This window comes from Triticum urartu, chromosome 3A (genome assembly GCF_056163025.1).
Source record: "Triticum urartu cultivar PI428250 chromosome 3A, HENAU_Tu73, whole genome shotgun sequence".
NCBI lineage: Eukaryota > Viridiplantae > Streptophyta > Magnoliopsida > Poales > Poaceae > Triticum > Triticum urartu.
The window spans coordinates 152,004,544-152,021,783 of record NC_141875.1 but is presented as its reverse complement, the minus strand read 5'-3'; positions in this window follow the sequence as shown (position 1 = coordinate 152,021,783).

The following is a 17,240-nucleotide window of genomic DNA, read 5'->3' as shown; positions in this document are numbered from 1 at the left end:
TGATTTCTCCGGCACTGCCACGTTTTTCAAGGACTTTGCTGGTGCTCCTTCAGGTTCAGCAATCACCCTCTTCCTTTTTGATGTCTGATGCACGAGAACAACATTTGAGTGGAAAAACATGGTATGATGACAGATGGAATATGTATTGATAATGGATGGGCATGGCATCTCAACATATATGATGAGTAAACTAAGAAGATGGCGGTGCAACAAAGTAGAATAAATGCAAGACAACATATGCAAGATACCCGCAATCAATAAAACATTGCCAAATTAGAACAGGCACCTTGATGGGTGAACAGGACAGGCCATCTGCCTTTGACTCCTCAAGGTTAGAATAGTCATTAGGATCATATTCTGAACAAGAATCAACAGGTGGGGAGCGTATGAGTTTCATTGCATCCATAATGGCACTCAATGCCTTGGTGCCAATTTTGTAAGTCATTGCAGTGTTTAGCTTCAAGAGTGGACTGCTGCTAGTGCGACACAAAGCAGCTACATAGATCATAGTGTAGATATAACGGGAAAACCTTAAGCATCAGAGTAAAATCAGCAAAGTGGAACTTGCTAGAATATATGTGCTAGTATTGCCGGTACGGCTAGAAAGGCTTTGGATACCAGCTCTCTTCAAGTGAAGGTGCGGTACTGTTAATATCAATGTAACTCTCAAAGGCGACACAGCTCCCCGCATTTCCTTGCTATTCTTATAGGATTCAAGTGGGCAGGCCACTACAAATCATATTCCTATGTTTACAAGATCCTACGAATCAAAGAGGCTCAAAGTGTCCATCACAACCGACCGTATAGACCTCTACACTGCAATTGTCCCTGCTCATCTTCAGTACAAGGAACATACTGTACTATTATCATACTCCCTCCGTTCCAAAATATAAGTCTTGGTAGAGATTTCCACTATGGATCACATACAGATGTATCCAGGTACATTTTAGAGTGTAGATTCACTCATTTTGCTCCATATGTAGTCCATGGTGGAATCTATACAAAGACTTGTATTTAGGAATGGAGAGAGTACATATCAAAGAAGAATGGAAGAGGAACATGGTAAAGAAGAGCAAGCAGATTTTGGATAATAAAATGTTGGTTGCGCAGTGCCCACACATGATGAACCAGAGCGCATTAAGAATGCAACTCCTAGCTGTCTCTCGGCCATTTCAGGCGGTTGGATCAAGATCCTACGTCTCCTAACCCTTCTTCTTCCTCGTCTCTGATTCTTCTCATACATAACGCCGCACAGGCCGCCGACCGGACCACCGGCCCCCACCGCCTGTGTTCCTCCGCCACCCCCACCCCAACCCCCACCCGCGTCGAGTTTTCTTCATTCGGCAAGGCCCCACAACCACCCGAGCCCCTCCGATCGCACCGGCGAACTCCAGTGAGCTCTGAAAAATCGACTGACCCAATTTTGAAATTTAGTTTACTGTGATTTAACTAGTGTGGAATATAAAAGGGGAAAACCATAAGCATTGCGAGTATGGTGTTGAGTGTGCCATGGCGGATCTGAAGGTGCAAACCGGACAAAGGCAACTTCGCAACCAAGACAAGAAATCAGAGTAAAGTAGTGGTGATCTATTTTCTTGCAGCGATAAATAAGTTGAGCAGATACGAAAGAGTACCGCCTCTGGTGCGGCGCCGTGTATGCATCTGCTGAGAATTTGACGGTGTTGCGGTAGCGATGGCTATCGGCGGTGTGGAAGCAGATCTAGGAGGGTAGACGATGGCGGCGGGGCGCGGTGGACGAGATGGTCGTAGGAGCGGCACCGACAAGGTGGACGACGGCGGGGATGAAGCGAGAGGACAGGATGCAAGGATCCTAGTCCGAAGCCGTGGATGAGAGAGGTCGATCTCTTGTAATGGACGGCGGCGTCGGGGTATCAGCTCCAGCATGGTGGAGGAGGATGGTGGTGGATGGGGTGGCGGACGGCGGCGGACGGAGGAGGGTGGGGTGGAGAGGATGTTTTGGCGCCCATGGAGTACAAATGGGGAAAAGGGAGGTAGAGAGGAAGGGAGGAACCATGTATTCAGGGCGCGCTTGTCTCAAATGTGAGGAAATTTACAAACTTAGCTCCCGTTTCAAATTTCTACTACATCACAGCAACACTAGTCGGTTGGGGATAGGACGGTAATCTCGCATACACCGTATATTTGCCGCCGAGAGTTTGTTTTTGGCGCCCGCCGTGTATGAATATGAATCGGGGAGGGAGTCGATTTCGGCCGAGGACACACTGTGTTTTGGCGCCCACCGTGTATGAATCCGGGTGAGAGGCGGTTACGTCACGTTTGGGTGAAATTAAAAACCTACCCCTATCGAAACCTATAGAAATCCAGCATATAGGCTTTGCGTGGCAGGGATAGGCAGTAGTGATTTCCATCTCACAGATTTTGGTTTCGGGCGGTTACTGCGACTTTCCCCGCTTCGTTCAAATTTTGCAGAGTGCACGTTTACCGTGCCAACTCAATTCGAATCACGTTTGTATTCTATTTTTTTCCGGGCGGGATCCATTTTCAATTGGAATACATTCTATATACATCATTTTTTATATATACTTTCAAAAGCACAACACCATTTATACATAAATATGGTTTACAAATGGCATGATCTCAGATTCATAAGGTTGTATCCATCAATTTGGATTTTCAAATATTTGAAACCACTTTATGTTGAAATCCAATGTATGCATTCCTCGCTAACTGTCTCGATTTAATGTGTGTTTCATGCGGGTTTTTTTTACTTCTCAAACATGTATAATGTGTTTCACACACGCAACATATAGTGTAATCTCGTTTAGACATTAACTGCATATAAACCATGCATTGTTTGTAATTGAAGAATCTACGGATCACCAATATTGATAAACTATATAACATTACATGTGTGCCCAAATTCAAATGAATATGCATGTTTGATACACCAATTTGCGTTATGATATTATCGATGTCGTGATCTCTAGTTTAAATATTTGAAGCCCCTTTAATCCAGATATTCGTCTCATATAGCTATCGCTCATGCTTATATAGGACTATCTCTCTGGACCTATACGTGTTCATCGTCTCTCAGGTATCTCTCGTGCTACCTGTATGTCGACAATCATCTTTTATCTTCGTAACACACTGACGGTACTCTCTCCCTCGACCTTCATCACTCTATCTCTCTCTAAGTATATCTCGCTCCCTGCTATGTGTCTCTAACTATGATTCTCCATGTGGAATCTCTTTCTCTCACACAAACACAAAACTTTGTCTCCCGGGGTCTCATTTCTCTCTACTATTCCCATGTGTGCCACTCGCACACCCCTCATACAGAGATGTCTTTCGCTCCTTAGATATGAGAACCTATGACTCTTCCTCATCAATATCTCTTTCTCACACACGAACACAAACTCTGTCTCCCAGGGTCTCATATTTCTCCATTGTTCTCTTGTATGTCGCTCACACACACCCTCTCTCCCTAGAGATATCTTGTGTTCCCTCGTATGTCTCTCTAGCTATCACTCTCGTTTAGAAATATATTTCTCTCTCGCAGACACAAAACTCCGTCTCTCTGGATCTCATTTCTCTCTGATATCTGTTTGTATGTGACTCACACGCACCCTCTCTCTATCTCTCACACCCACCCACATAACCCAGCCTTCTGATCCACTCGACTTCTATCTCTAACGCACACTAGCTAGCATCTTTATCTTTCTATTTATCTGTTTCTCCATAAACCTTCTTTCTCTCCCTCACTCTTGATTCCTATCACGCACACTACATATGTTTCTCTCTACATGAAGTCAAGTGCCCTCTCACACACATATATAACTTAACCCTTTGAACCACCCGACGATCATCTCCAACACCCAAACTAGCGGATGTCCCTCTAGCCAGCATCTCCATCTCTGTATCTATCTGTAGTTTCTCCGTCAACATTTCTTTCTCGCACGGAGTCTTGCTTCCTATCACCCACACTATATATGTCTCTCCATACATATGCATTTATAGGTTGGTCTCTTTTGCACAATCGTTGCGCCACACTCCCTCTGCTCGCCATAGATGCATGCTCCATCCCACACCACTATCTCTTAAAGACAAAAATACATGCTCAATTGTCGGGACTTCTTCCATGCATTCTCACATGCATGCATATTGTCATACCGATCCGTCTCTCCCATGTCGTTGATCTTATGACTTATTGTCATGCGGGCACACACACACATCCCACATATAAATGTATACCTCTCACACATGCACGTTCAAGGTCTCTATGTCTCCATACGTAGTTAATTACCCTCAATCCTAACGCCACGTCGAATCGTTCTCCTCTTTTGTGCACATAACTTCCGCCTGGATGGGTAAAACACACACTCACACTTAACAATCTCCTTCTAGCTACCCCCCGCCTCTCACTCTTCCCCTATATCCCCGAAACCAATAAGACCATCCCTTAGTTTAATTCCCGCCTACATGCACCATCGATATATAGTAGTCTTCCTCGGTGTCTCTCGAACAAACACATTCTCTCGAAGTCGACTCCTCTCATGCATATAGGTCCTAATGCGTTTTTCGAGGCTAACTTTGACCAAACATTAGAGCAATAATATATGACATGCAACTTACACAAAGCAAACCTTCAATTTTGTACGTCAAAGGAGCTTCCAATAATATAATTTGCATAGTAGACATCTCATGTGCTATTAATATTGTCAATAGTCGAAGGCTGTCTTGAAAAACACATTAGGCCCTATATAGATGGAAGGAGGGAGTAGGTCCCATGCAAAAAATGAGAATAAAATTCAAACATCTGGGCATCGTGGCTCGGTCGATAACATTGAGAAACTTGGTTTTAAAATCATGAAACTTGGCATGGTGTCATGTCATGGTAGTACCATGCCGTGGTAAAAAAATGGCCGAATAGGAACAAATTTTGGTATAAGCTTCTTGCAAATCGGAGCTTCTCTCAAGAAGGCTCGTGGTTTTGGGAGGGAACATGTCACCTTTGTGTGCATAATTCAAATTTGAAATACAAGCACATGTTCCAGTGCACCAAAGTTGGTTGAAAAATCACATGTGTGTCCTCGGGTAAATTTCTAGGTTCCATGCAAGAAATGGGAATGAAATTCAAAATTCTGGGCGTCGTGGCTGGGTTGGAAACATTGAGAAACTTAGTTTTTTAATTCCTGTAAATCCAAAACATGCATGAAAATAGTGAAACTTGGCTTGGTGCCATGACGTGGCACCAACTTGCTGTGGTAAATTTGCAGTCCGATTTGCGAAGGCGCACACATTAACAATCAACAAAGTCATTTTGGAAGAAGTGCTGTCACGTTACAATCGGAAACACAAGTATTATTGAAACCATGGGCGTTCTACTTACTAGTACCATTTACGTGCCGCCACGCGTCCCCTTTTTTATTAGCTAGGAGGCGATGTGCAGGGTTGCTATTTGAGTACGAGAGGCGTGCGATCAGACCCCTGCGCGTGCTTATCGGGAGGAGAGCCCTTTGACCTCCATCTGCCTTCCACCTCTCTCCCAAGGTCTCCAATAATGGCGCCCGAGCCTCTGTTTAATGGTGTGGCTATGTCTCACTCGACTGAGATTTAAGAGATAAAAAAGAAAAGCTGAAAGCACGAATCTTGATGTAAGATCCGACGGACCTATATAGCATCTACTGCGAATTATAGCAAGACTGATGAATATATAAGGATGATTAATTTTTTTTATCAAAGAAGGGCTTGCCCCTTCCGATTTTCATTGCTGAAAACCACCACAATTCACAAAAAGTTCAGCACAACTCCAGCCTAACACGAAGGATTAAAAGCTACCAGATTGAAATCGCAACATCCCAAGAGGCCAACAAAGGCCAAACATCCGCGCTAGAACCCAACATTTCACAACCGACGACACAATCCACATCCTAAACCGATTATTACATCAAAAGAAACCAGGAAACTAGTCTCCGCGGCGAGCGGCAATGAGCTCTTTCGTGTCCTCAAGACGCTGCTTGAGAACATCCACAGATTCCTCCACCAGCCTTTGGCGCTCATTGAGGAGCATGTCATTCTCGTCCATAAGTTTCTTCAACAAGGCACTAGTCTCCTCCTGCAGGTCTGCACTTCGGACGATCTTCTCCCTCAGCAGGTCACGCTCGGCCCGGAGCCTCTCATTGCCCTCCCTTAGTTGCTGGATGATGCCGGTAGCCTGTTCAAATGAGGCTATCATGTCATCATGGAACCTCACCGAGCGGGAGATCTGATCCGTCTGGCTATGGATGATCGCATGCATGTGCCTGTAACAGTCGTCGCGTGCCCGCGAGAAATTTTCCCAGGCCGCCGCGGCGCGGCGGGACATCTCTACTGCATTCGTGGCACGGCGAGACATCTCTGCTGCTTCCGCGGCACGGACGGACCAGTCTACTGCATCGACGGCGCGGTGGGACCTCCATGCTGCTTCAGCGGCACGGCGGGGCCTCTGTGCTGCTACTTCCGCGCGGCGGGACATGTCGGCTGCTCTTGCAGCGAGGCGGGACATCTCTCGTGCTTCCGCTTCCATGCTCGTCTCTCCCTGGTGGCAATCTCTCGACCCAGAACTCACGCTGGCCATGGCAGACGCAAGGGAAGGATGCTGAATGACTTGTTTGTTTTTGTGGATGAGGTGTTGAGGAGGAATGTGCAGTCAACTTGGCATACTAGTATTTATAACAGAGTACTAATACGCTCCTAAGTGGGAAACCGTTTAGGATGTGATCAGTGTGAACAAGTTTGCAATTCAATATAGCATGGAGTAATTTGGAATGTGACGTGACGCAAGCTCAAAATTTATTGACGGTTCTAGTTTCGAAGTGCGGCACTATTCCCGGATGGAGTACTTCTTTTTCTACTCCCTCCTTTCCGGTTTTATAGGGATTATCTCAAAATTTTAGTTTTTCCATTTTATAAGGCTCAATTTGGTTGTCCCCAACACATGTTCAGATTCCAAGGTGCATTAAATCATTGCATGCAAGTATTAAGAGAAAATTGACCAATGCATGTACTTTATGCATGCATGCATTGCAATTAATACATTAAACCTATCTCTCGGGACTTCTCGCACGCACCATCGTGCCACCCACAAAAACTTGTACTCTAAGTTTACTAGTACGTTATATAGGAAGAGAAGAGGTGCACGCACGCACTCGTCCTCTCACACACGCGTCTATTTTTTCTCGAAAAGGAGGATGATGACCCCCGGCCTCTGCATCTGGGAGTCACACACGCAAATTATTGAAATATATCGAGTGCAGTGCTTTGATGTGTCACGTCAACTCGTACATCAACGAGAAGTTTGATTATCCCCTCCCTCGCGGACTTAACTGCACATGCCTTTGGCTGTATGACAGGTTGGCCACACACCTGTAGGGCCCACCTGTCATACACGCAAAGGCAGGAGCGTCCCTCCCTCGCCCATGAGCGTGCTGGCTGGCAAGACTAGGAGAAGCTTTCGCTACACGCTCTCCCTCCCGCGCGCGGTGGACATGCAGCAGTTCAATCGGTATCAGATGGCCAGAAGCATACTGTAGTACTCCTCCAGTGCAGTAGTATTCCATCATTGTTCGACTTCCCGAAGAGGCGAAGAGCCAAGCGCAGCCCGGACGCTCGTGTGGCAGTTTCATGTGTATAGTAGTCTAGGATAGCGTGTACCGTGCCTGTAAGCTTAAAATCATTGGGGTCGGCTCCATACTATGTGGCCGTCTCGAAGTTTAAAAAAATTTGAAATAGTCTTATAGCCCTACCCGAAAACTGCCGCGCGTACTGCCTGGGAAAAGCCCCGCCCTCAACTATTAACTACGCGAAAACAGTTCGAGCTTGTTCGTTCTATATAAATACAGTACTTATTGTATGTTTATTCACCCGTGGGGTTGTTCAATGAATGGAGGGGCGGGGAGCACAAGTGAACAATATTGTACTACTACTAGTAGTAAGTAGGAGTTGTACAGTAGTCACCTTAAATAGAGAGTTTCTTTTATTTAATGCCACGTACACAAATTGAAACGCTTGTTGTGGAGAAAAAAGATAATCACTCCACTATATATGGACGCAGGGGCCTGAGCGCTTTCTTTACTAGGGTTGCTCTCTTCATTCTCTCATCCTCTCCAGATATAAACAAGACAGCGGTAGCGACATTTTCTCTCTGCTCACCGCTAGTCACAGATCCGGTCGGATCCCTTCGTCCAGTGTGTGTAGAGGACTAAAAGGTGCATCGTTCACGCGGTCATCGCCGCTGAGGGAGGAAACCCACAGCTGCTGGAGGGGCCCGATCCTCTGCCCGTGCCGTTCTCTCCGACACATTGCCGGCTCGGGAGGTCCTCCGACCCTTCTTCCTCCCTGCCGTATTGTCCGCAGATCTGAACTGCCGCCGCCGACATCCCGGCAACCCTCAGGTATAAGTTCTTCGAAAGCGGCCTTGCTCTACTGCCCCAGCTCCCCACGTGTCTGCATGTGCATCTTTTTCTACTCCCTTCAGCTCTTCCAAAGCCACCTACATTTTTAGTATTATTAGAGGTAAAGCTACTTCATGCATTCGAATCTAGGGCTTTGTTCAAACAACAAAGAAAGGGGGAAAGTTGTAGCATGAATCTAGGACTTGATTCAAAGAGGAAATAATATGGTGAAAGTAGTAGAGACCGGATACCCAACCGGTCTCTTGGTTGAAAAGGGAAATAATGGGAAAACGCAGTACAAACTGGATAAGGAACAGATCTATTATTTGTTGAAAAAAGGACAGAAAGTGGCGGCTGGTGGACAAGTCAACAGAGTATGTCTAGGATTAGATTTGCTGCCATCACATAGTAAAAGGTCTCCAGGATTAGATTTGCTGCCATCACATAGTAAAAGGTCTCAGGATTAGATTTGCTGCCGTCACATAGTAAAAGGTCTCCAGGATTAGATTTGCTGCCCTCACATAGTAAAAGGTCTCCAGGATTAGATTTGCTGCCCTCACATAGTACAATGGCACTCATGCTGTTTTCCCCAGTATGATAAGTAAGTTGCTCCTTTACGCTGCTGAGTGTCCTGGTGTCCCCACGGTCCCATGCCCTTAAACCAACTCTTTAGCTGCTGTTGATTTACTGTGTCTGGTAAACAAGCAATGGCACCACTAAAGTAATCCCATATTTGAGGAATCTCATTGTTGATCGTAATGCTTCTGGGAACATGAAGCATCGCTGACGTTTTAAAATTTCTATTGTCCTTGTGTGATTTCCATGAACATAATTAAGATGCTTCTTTTCATTTTGTATATGTTTCATATATTCTTATTGACCAGCAACTGTTTACTTTCTATCTATTTGTGCAGATAGGGATATCCATTTCACCTTGTTGCTATTGTGACCTTTTGGTGAACTGCAGAAAACATTTTTTTCGAATGAGTGTCTTGTGCAGTTCAACTAAAATGTCACGTGGGCAACATCTCTCAATTTTGGTGGAACTGCACAAAATGGTGATTGGAGTTTCCAAAATCTCCGTCAAGTTCTGCTGGTAATCTCGTGCAACATTTTATTAGCCTTTGCAAGATGGAGCCGTCACTGTCACCACAATGGCACTTTATTTTAGTGGAACTGCACAAAAGGATAAGAAAATTATAGTTGCACCTTACATGAGCCAGACAGCCAACCTTAATGTTCCTCAATTTTAGTGCAACTACTAAAGAAGAACCTGCCAGCTCACAAGAGCAAGTACTTCTTGCTAGCTGAATGATGCAATCTTTGCTTCATTTCAGGTGAACTGCGGAAAAAGGCGCATGAATTGAATCATGGAACTCCAGGCAGACCTCATCCAAGTAGAGCTGGAGGTTGAGTTCAAGGAGGCCGCTATTAAAGCGAAATCATGCTCTCATGTCTCCTTGTTTGTGCTGTGCAAACATGCTGTGCAAACAGGAATACTCAACTACAGATGTTGTGACGGTCAAGAGCATTCGCCAAGTTCTTTGATTGTATGACATGGCTAGCCAAGATGGATTTAATCCCGATATTCACTTTATCAAAAGGCTCTAATGGGTTGGTTCTGAATCTTGCAAGCCGGGAATCAGTGAGATGTGTAGGCATCTTTGTTGTACTTATTATTTGGATCTTATTTGTTGGTTCTGAATCTTGCAAGTTGGGAATCAATGAGATGTGTAGGCATCTTTGTTGTACTTATTATTTGGATCTTATTTGTTGGTTCTGAATCTTGCAAGCTGGGAAATACGGCATGATGATGCAGAGGACAACAACCATAACAAACAGTTCAAACTCGGTAGTATTATCTTTTGTCAAAGTGCGACAAATGTGATGATCGTGTGCGTCCTGAGAATAATAATTCTAATTGTTGTGCATGTTGATCCTGTGGCACTGATAGAACGAGCGAATGCATTGCTTGTTTTAAGTACAAATTTCTATTAAAGCTAATTAAATTTAAGTAAAGTGACCACTAACTCCTGTTATTACAGTACCAATACAGAACCGCTCGTGATCCGACGTGTGGCCGAGGGTGCATCTTCTGCCGGGCGTGCAGCGGACGAGGGAGGGGTAGTAACTGTTGTCGCATGTACACACTTAGCTTATTGTTGAATCTAGTTCCCTGAGAGCTGAAAAACGAACTGCTGCTGCAGCCTACACACTCGTTCACTCGAAGAGACTCGAATGGCGATCCGAGGGGTGAGCCTGCTAGATATGGACTTCAGCAAGGATTTCCCCTTTGAGTTCTCCATTCAGTCCTATGGCTGCACCTAGTTGAATGTGATGTACACCAACTATACAGACTCGGTGAAGCTCTGCCTCGCCTCAGTCCTATGGCTGGACCAGGTTCTGGAGCATTCGACCGTTTCATCGGCAGTGCCGGCTGCACCTTTGCTACGGTGGAGAGAAGAACGCGATGATTCGGCCATCTGGTGCAACAAGCTTGTCGACATCCAGAAGCAATACAAGATCATCAGCAACGGGCAGGAGAAGGACTTCGTGGTTGACCTCGCTGAGACCATCATCGACCCCTGATACGCCAACATGAAAGAAGACGACCTAAACACGTGGGAGGTACCTCTGAATCTAGCCTACATAACCTACGCAGCCAAGGGCGCATACGCATGCTACGACATGTACATGCAGATCTTGGACATGAGTGCGTGTCTGCTTCCCATAACCGACGAGTACACGGACAACCGCGACGTCATGATCAAGCGTGCCAGGAAGGTCTAGATGTTGTACTTTATCTGTTTATAAGCACCTTTATCATGTGAGTGTTTCATGCATTAGCCTATGTGTCGTAATTATCTGTTTTTTCTGAAATATTTCTTTTAAGAACCCATTAACCTGATTGCTTTTTAGTGGCAATTTGCTTATGTATGTAAACTAGTTCACTTGTCCGTAAAAAAACTAGTTCACTCGGCTGCCGTGCTTTGAATCTCCTTCCTCCCAACATATTCCCCTCCTCAGGTGGACCCAGCAGGTCTCTGAATTTTCTCCCACTTTCTTTTTCGATGTAACTGAGTTTTCTCCCAGTACTTTCCCCTAGAACCAACTCAACTGTCCCACGTCTAGCCTAAAAAATAATAATACCCCATGTACTATTAACTCATCAAATTAAAATGATATTTTATTTCATAAGTTGAAAGTTCTTACAAAATAATAATAATAATTGTTTCTATATATAACTTGGCAAGTTAACTCCTAGTGATTGCGTACATAAGCTTGCAAAGATTTTACTGACATGCAATCATGTGTTTATGTTTTTATAGCATTTCTCCGTCTAGCCCAACATGATATTTTCACCCAGCCCAGCAAGTCCGCGGCTTTCGAGAAAAATGCAAATGGGATTTAAATGGGCTGCATAGATGCTACATCATTGTTTCACCTAGCCCACCAAATGGACTAAAAAAACAAATGGACTGACAGCTGGGTCCACGGCCACAGCCCAGTTTTTGTGATTTGCCAAGTAAGTCGCTTTGTCAGGCCTATTGGGCTGCAAATCTTTCAAGACGAGGAGAGCTTTCATTCGGCTGGCCAAGAAAATGGCCAATCAGTAATGAGAAATGGGCTGTACATTTTTAAAACACATCAAACCGGCAATTAGTTTCAAATATCTTTTTTTTATTTCGGGATTTTAAATTACATTAATTTTTATGCATGTAGAATTTGTTGGATTTTATATTGATATACATTTATTTTTAAAATTAGTTTGAGTGTGAGTCCAAATTTCGGGATTAGAAACAGTTCGGACCGCACCGAAATATGCAAAATTTCGTATAATTTTTTAACCGTGGCCACAATATGGGCTGCAATGCTAACAACAAGAATATGGGCTCCAAAAAAACCTTAACAATTAGCAAATGGGCTGTATGCTGTTTTCCACAGATTTGAGGCTTTCCTAAAAAAAAGGTTGACGCACAAGCAGTGACTGTTGGATGGCCATCCAATGGCCATCGTGCTTCTTCAATCTCTGCCCTTCCTGCTCCAGCCGCTCAAACAGGCGCCGACGGGACTGCCTGCTCCCTCCTCCCCGCGGTCGGCTTTGCTGCCGCGCAGGCCTCACCTCCCCACCTTACTCCCATCGCTGGCCTAGCCATCCCTCTACTCACCCACACCTGCTGTTATTCTCCTGCGACGGCAGACGAGCCAGTAAACCCTCGTAAAGTTGTACTCCCCTCCGCGTGGGAAACAACTGCCGAGTCTTCCCTGCCCCCGTGTCGTTCCCTTCCTAGGCCTCGCTGTTGTCCACCGCCCTGGTGCTCTCGGCGCGGCCTGGTCAACGTGGTCAATGACCGACATGCATCTGAAGTGGAATTTACGTGGAGAGGCCGACAGCTGGGTCTACGGCCGCACGCAAGGAAATGCCTCCTTATTACGCGCAAAATAATGATTCCTCCACCTGACATCAGGGACCCACCGAAAGGGCCTTTGTATTTCGCGAAAAAAATGTTACTGCCGCTGACAGCTCGGACCCACCAGCTATATCTTCGCACGAAAGGAAGTGCCTCCTTATTATGCACAAAAAATGAATACTCCCCCTGTTAGCTGGGACCCAGTATAGTGGCAGGCTGACTTGTGGGCCTACTAAGTAGACGGGGACGGAGGGCTTCGTCAACTTAGTCAATATGCACGATTCTAGCTCCAGTGACCGTACGATGTCCATCCAACGGCCGTAGTGCTTCTTCAACCTCTGGTCTTCTTGCTCCAGCCGCCTAAACCAGCGCCGGTCGTGCCTCGTGCTCCTGCCTCCCGTGGCCGGCTGCGATGCGGCGGAGGCCTCACCGCCCCCTACTAATCCCACCGCTAGCCAGGCCATCCCTCTACTCACCCACACCCCCTGTTATTCTGCGGCGACGGCAGCCTCACACCGCAGCGAACCAATGAACCCTCGTACTCCTCTACGCGTGGGCATCCACTGTCGCGTCTTCCCCGACTCCGCGTCGTCCCCTTCCTAGGCCTTGCCGTCGTCCACCGCCCTGGTGCTCTCGGCGCGGCGTGGTCAACGTGGTCAAGGAATGACTTCCATCGGACGTGGACTGTACGTGGAGAGGCTGTCAGCTGGGTCCACGGCCGCAGCAAGTAAGTGCCTCCTTATTACGTGCAAAATAATTATTCCTCCACCTGACAGCGGGACCCACCGGACGGGCCACCGTATTTCGTGAAAAAAAACATTTCCACCTGACTGTTGGGACCCACTAGCTACATCTTCGCACGCAAGGAAGTGCGTCCGGGCAAAAAAAAAACGATTCACCCCCTGACTACTGGGACCCACCAGCTACATCTTCGCAGGCAAGGAAGTGCCTGATAGTCGGGATCCACCTGGTCGAAGCGTACGTGGCGTTGTCATTCTGGTCGCGGACGTGTACGTATATACTGGTCGATGTAGAGGCGCGCACGTCTTGTAGTAGAGGCGCGCACGTAGCATTTACACGTACGTACAGCGGCCAGGGTGCAAGAAAGAAAATACGGCCACATATGTGTACATATGGGCGGGGGTCTCGAACGCCTACTCGCGCATAGGTATGGCCAGGGCTCGTGTACATGACTGGGTCAGAATGGAGAAACATCATCGTCGTCGTGTTCATGGGGAGGCAACGAAATGCGTCGTGTTCATGGGAAGGCAACGAAATGCGTCGTGTTCATCGGGAGGGCTTGGACGGAACAGGCGATGGAAACGAGGCCTGGCATACCGCAGAACGGAGGAAACGGCCTTGTGTTCGACCGGCCATGTTCGAAACGGGATCCTGTTCGTCGGGAGGGGTCTGGCGTACCGCAAAACGGAGGAAACGGACCTCCTACGGTCGAAACGGGGGTCCTGTTGATCGGGAGGGGTGTGGCGTATCGCAAAACGGATGAAACGGACTTGTGTTGGAGCGCTACGGTCGAAACGGGGGTCCTGTTCATCGGGAGGGGTGTGGCGTACCGCAAAACAGGACTCCACGGGATACTATTCATCTCCACCGTCGACCTCCTCCAGCCTCCACGGGCTCTTGTTCATCCAGCCTCCACGGGCTCCTGTTCATCCAGCCTCCACCGCGCGCTACACCACCGGCTACTATTCAACCACCCCTCCACCGTCTACTGTTCGTCCAGCCCTCCACACCATGGGGTCCTGTTCAACCACCCCTCCACGGGCACCCCTCCACCATCTACTGTTCATCCAGCCCTACACGTGACGGGGTCCTGTTCAACCACCCCTCCACCATCTACTGTTCATCCAGCCCTCCACGTGACGGGGTCCTGTTCAACTACCCCTCCACCATCTACTGTTCATCCAGCCCTCCACACCATGGGGTCCTATTCATCCACCCCTCCATGGGCACCCCTCCACCGTCTAATGTTTATCCAGCCCTCCACCACACCACGAGGTCATGTTCATCCAGAGGCAATGCCACCGCTCACTGTTCATCCAAACCCCCCCGCAAAGCTCACTGTTCATCCCATCGATCGGCTTCAGTTAGCAGCAGTAGCAAAGGAATCGCTTGATCGGGTTCAGTTAACAGCCATTGATCGATCGCTCGGGTTCAGTAACGCGTAGCCTGTAGTGCAATCACTTGGGTTCAGTTAGAGCCCAACGCCTCACTCGGGTTCAGTTATAGCCAACGCCTCGCACACACGCGCATACGTGTATGAGAGAAACGCACATCGCTTGGCCCCCAACCTCCCATCGTAACCAGGAACTCCCCGAAATTTTCCTCGTCCTTGCTTCTACCATGGTTTTTTCGTCATGGACGGCCCAAAGAATGTCATGCAGGTGCGTCTCTAGCCCGCCCAGGACGAAAAGCCCATTTTCTGTCATGATTTTTTGTCATAGAAGTAGGAGCCCACCACAACTATGATGATATGGGGTTTTGTCACAATTATCGTCATAGAAGTGTCATATGTATGACAGAATTTTTTTTGTTCGGCCCAAAATGTCACGGATGTGTCTTTTTTTGTAGTGAGTGCTATCAAGATTGCTCACAATCCCGTGCAACACTCTCGAACTAAGCATATTGAAGTTCGGCATCATTTCATTCGAGATCATGTTGCTAAGGGTGACATAAACCTTAAGCATGTTCGCACGGATAAGCAATTAGCACATATATTCAGTAAACCACTTGATGAGAAAGTGTTTTGCATGTTAAGAGGTGAATTGAACATCATTGATGCTTCAAACTTGGAGTAGGAACTCCATTGGATACATGCAAGACTTGAGCTTACGACTAATCACTTGATATTTTGATGATTATCTTATGTCTTGACAATTTGCATCTTGCATGTTATCTAACCCTTGTAGGTACTTGGATGAATCTAATTCTATGAGATTGCAACTCACTCACATCTTGAGCAATCTCTACATCACCAAGTCTCTACACAATGGTGGTTGATGACAAGGAAGCACGAAACCATTCAAACATATCCTTTGACAAATTCTATGTTGAGTTTCATGATTGTCATGTTGGATACACAAGTGCTCTTCCTTGAGAAAACTAACCCATGTAGGTAGATGAACTCAAAATCCAAAGGGTGCTCCCAACTCTTGATGGGCTACATCAACCTTGAGCAACCCACACAAGTTCAACTACATGATCAAGATCAACACCGCCACCCAAGGTATGTTATTCCATCTTAGAGTAGCTTTACTCCAAGTCATGAGTCAAAGAAACTCGACAAGATGTGAATACATCAAGATACTTAAACGAAAAATGGTAACCCCATTTGAGCTTAAACGATGAGTATGACCTATGATCAAGTGATCTCACTTGACTCCTAAGTCAATGTACTCTAACATAGGTGACTTTGTCACCGCCCAACTCTAGATGAAGTTCTCTTGTGTTCTTTTCTGTGTTCTTGCATTTGTCCCATGCATATTTGTTTCCCCTTTCAAAAAAAACTTCATCTAGATCTTTTAGTTTCTTTTCTTTGTCCTTTTCTCTGCATTTCCGTATTCAATTCAATGCAAATCTTTGTGAGATCTTATTTGTCTAGTGAGCTGAGGTGACAAGTGTTTTTCTCTGTGATGAACTCGGTTCCACCGGTTTCATGTCTCCGGTCTAGCCGAAGATTTTCGGGGCAACCGAAGCATACAACTCGGTGACACCGATTTCACTATAGGAAAAACCTTTTGCCATTTATTCCTGCTTTTTTTTTCTTGATCCAGCTCCACTCAATGAATCTTGTCCTCTGCAAGCATCACATTTACCTGAATGCTTTGTACTGTGATTCAAGGACCGAACCCATTCACAACAAATTCCAGAAGACCCTTCTTGGAAATTGATGTCAAAGGGGGAGAGAGAGATCACATCAAAGCTTAATCATATCTCTAGGGGAGGGAATACTCCAGGAAAGAGTAATCTTCGAGGATCCAGATGCTTGATGTTCAAGAGGAGAGATGCGACATGTCTTCTTGGTGGAAAGACATGTTCATATGTGCTTATTTGCATTAGCTCTGTTCCTTTGTTCTTTGAGCTCTGTTTTTCTGTTCCGTATCTTCTCCCAGTATCCCATGCTAGATTCAGGGGGAGCAAGACTTCCAAGGGAAAGAAAATTCTTAAATTCATTGCATATCCTTCTCTTTGGGGACATGTCAATATCTATCGTGGTACTCTGTACTCACTCTACATGTCATCCGAGTCTTGGTACTCTTGTGGTTTCTTTTGTTTGCTCTAGCTAGTGGGTGCATCTGTGTTATCTAACCTTGTTTATGCAGGCTCATCCCATCCTAGCCAACTCAAGACCAGAAGGTAAGTATATGCATCATAGTCATGTGTATGAGATATTCTT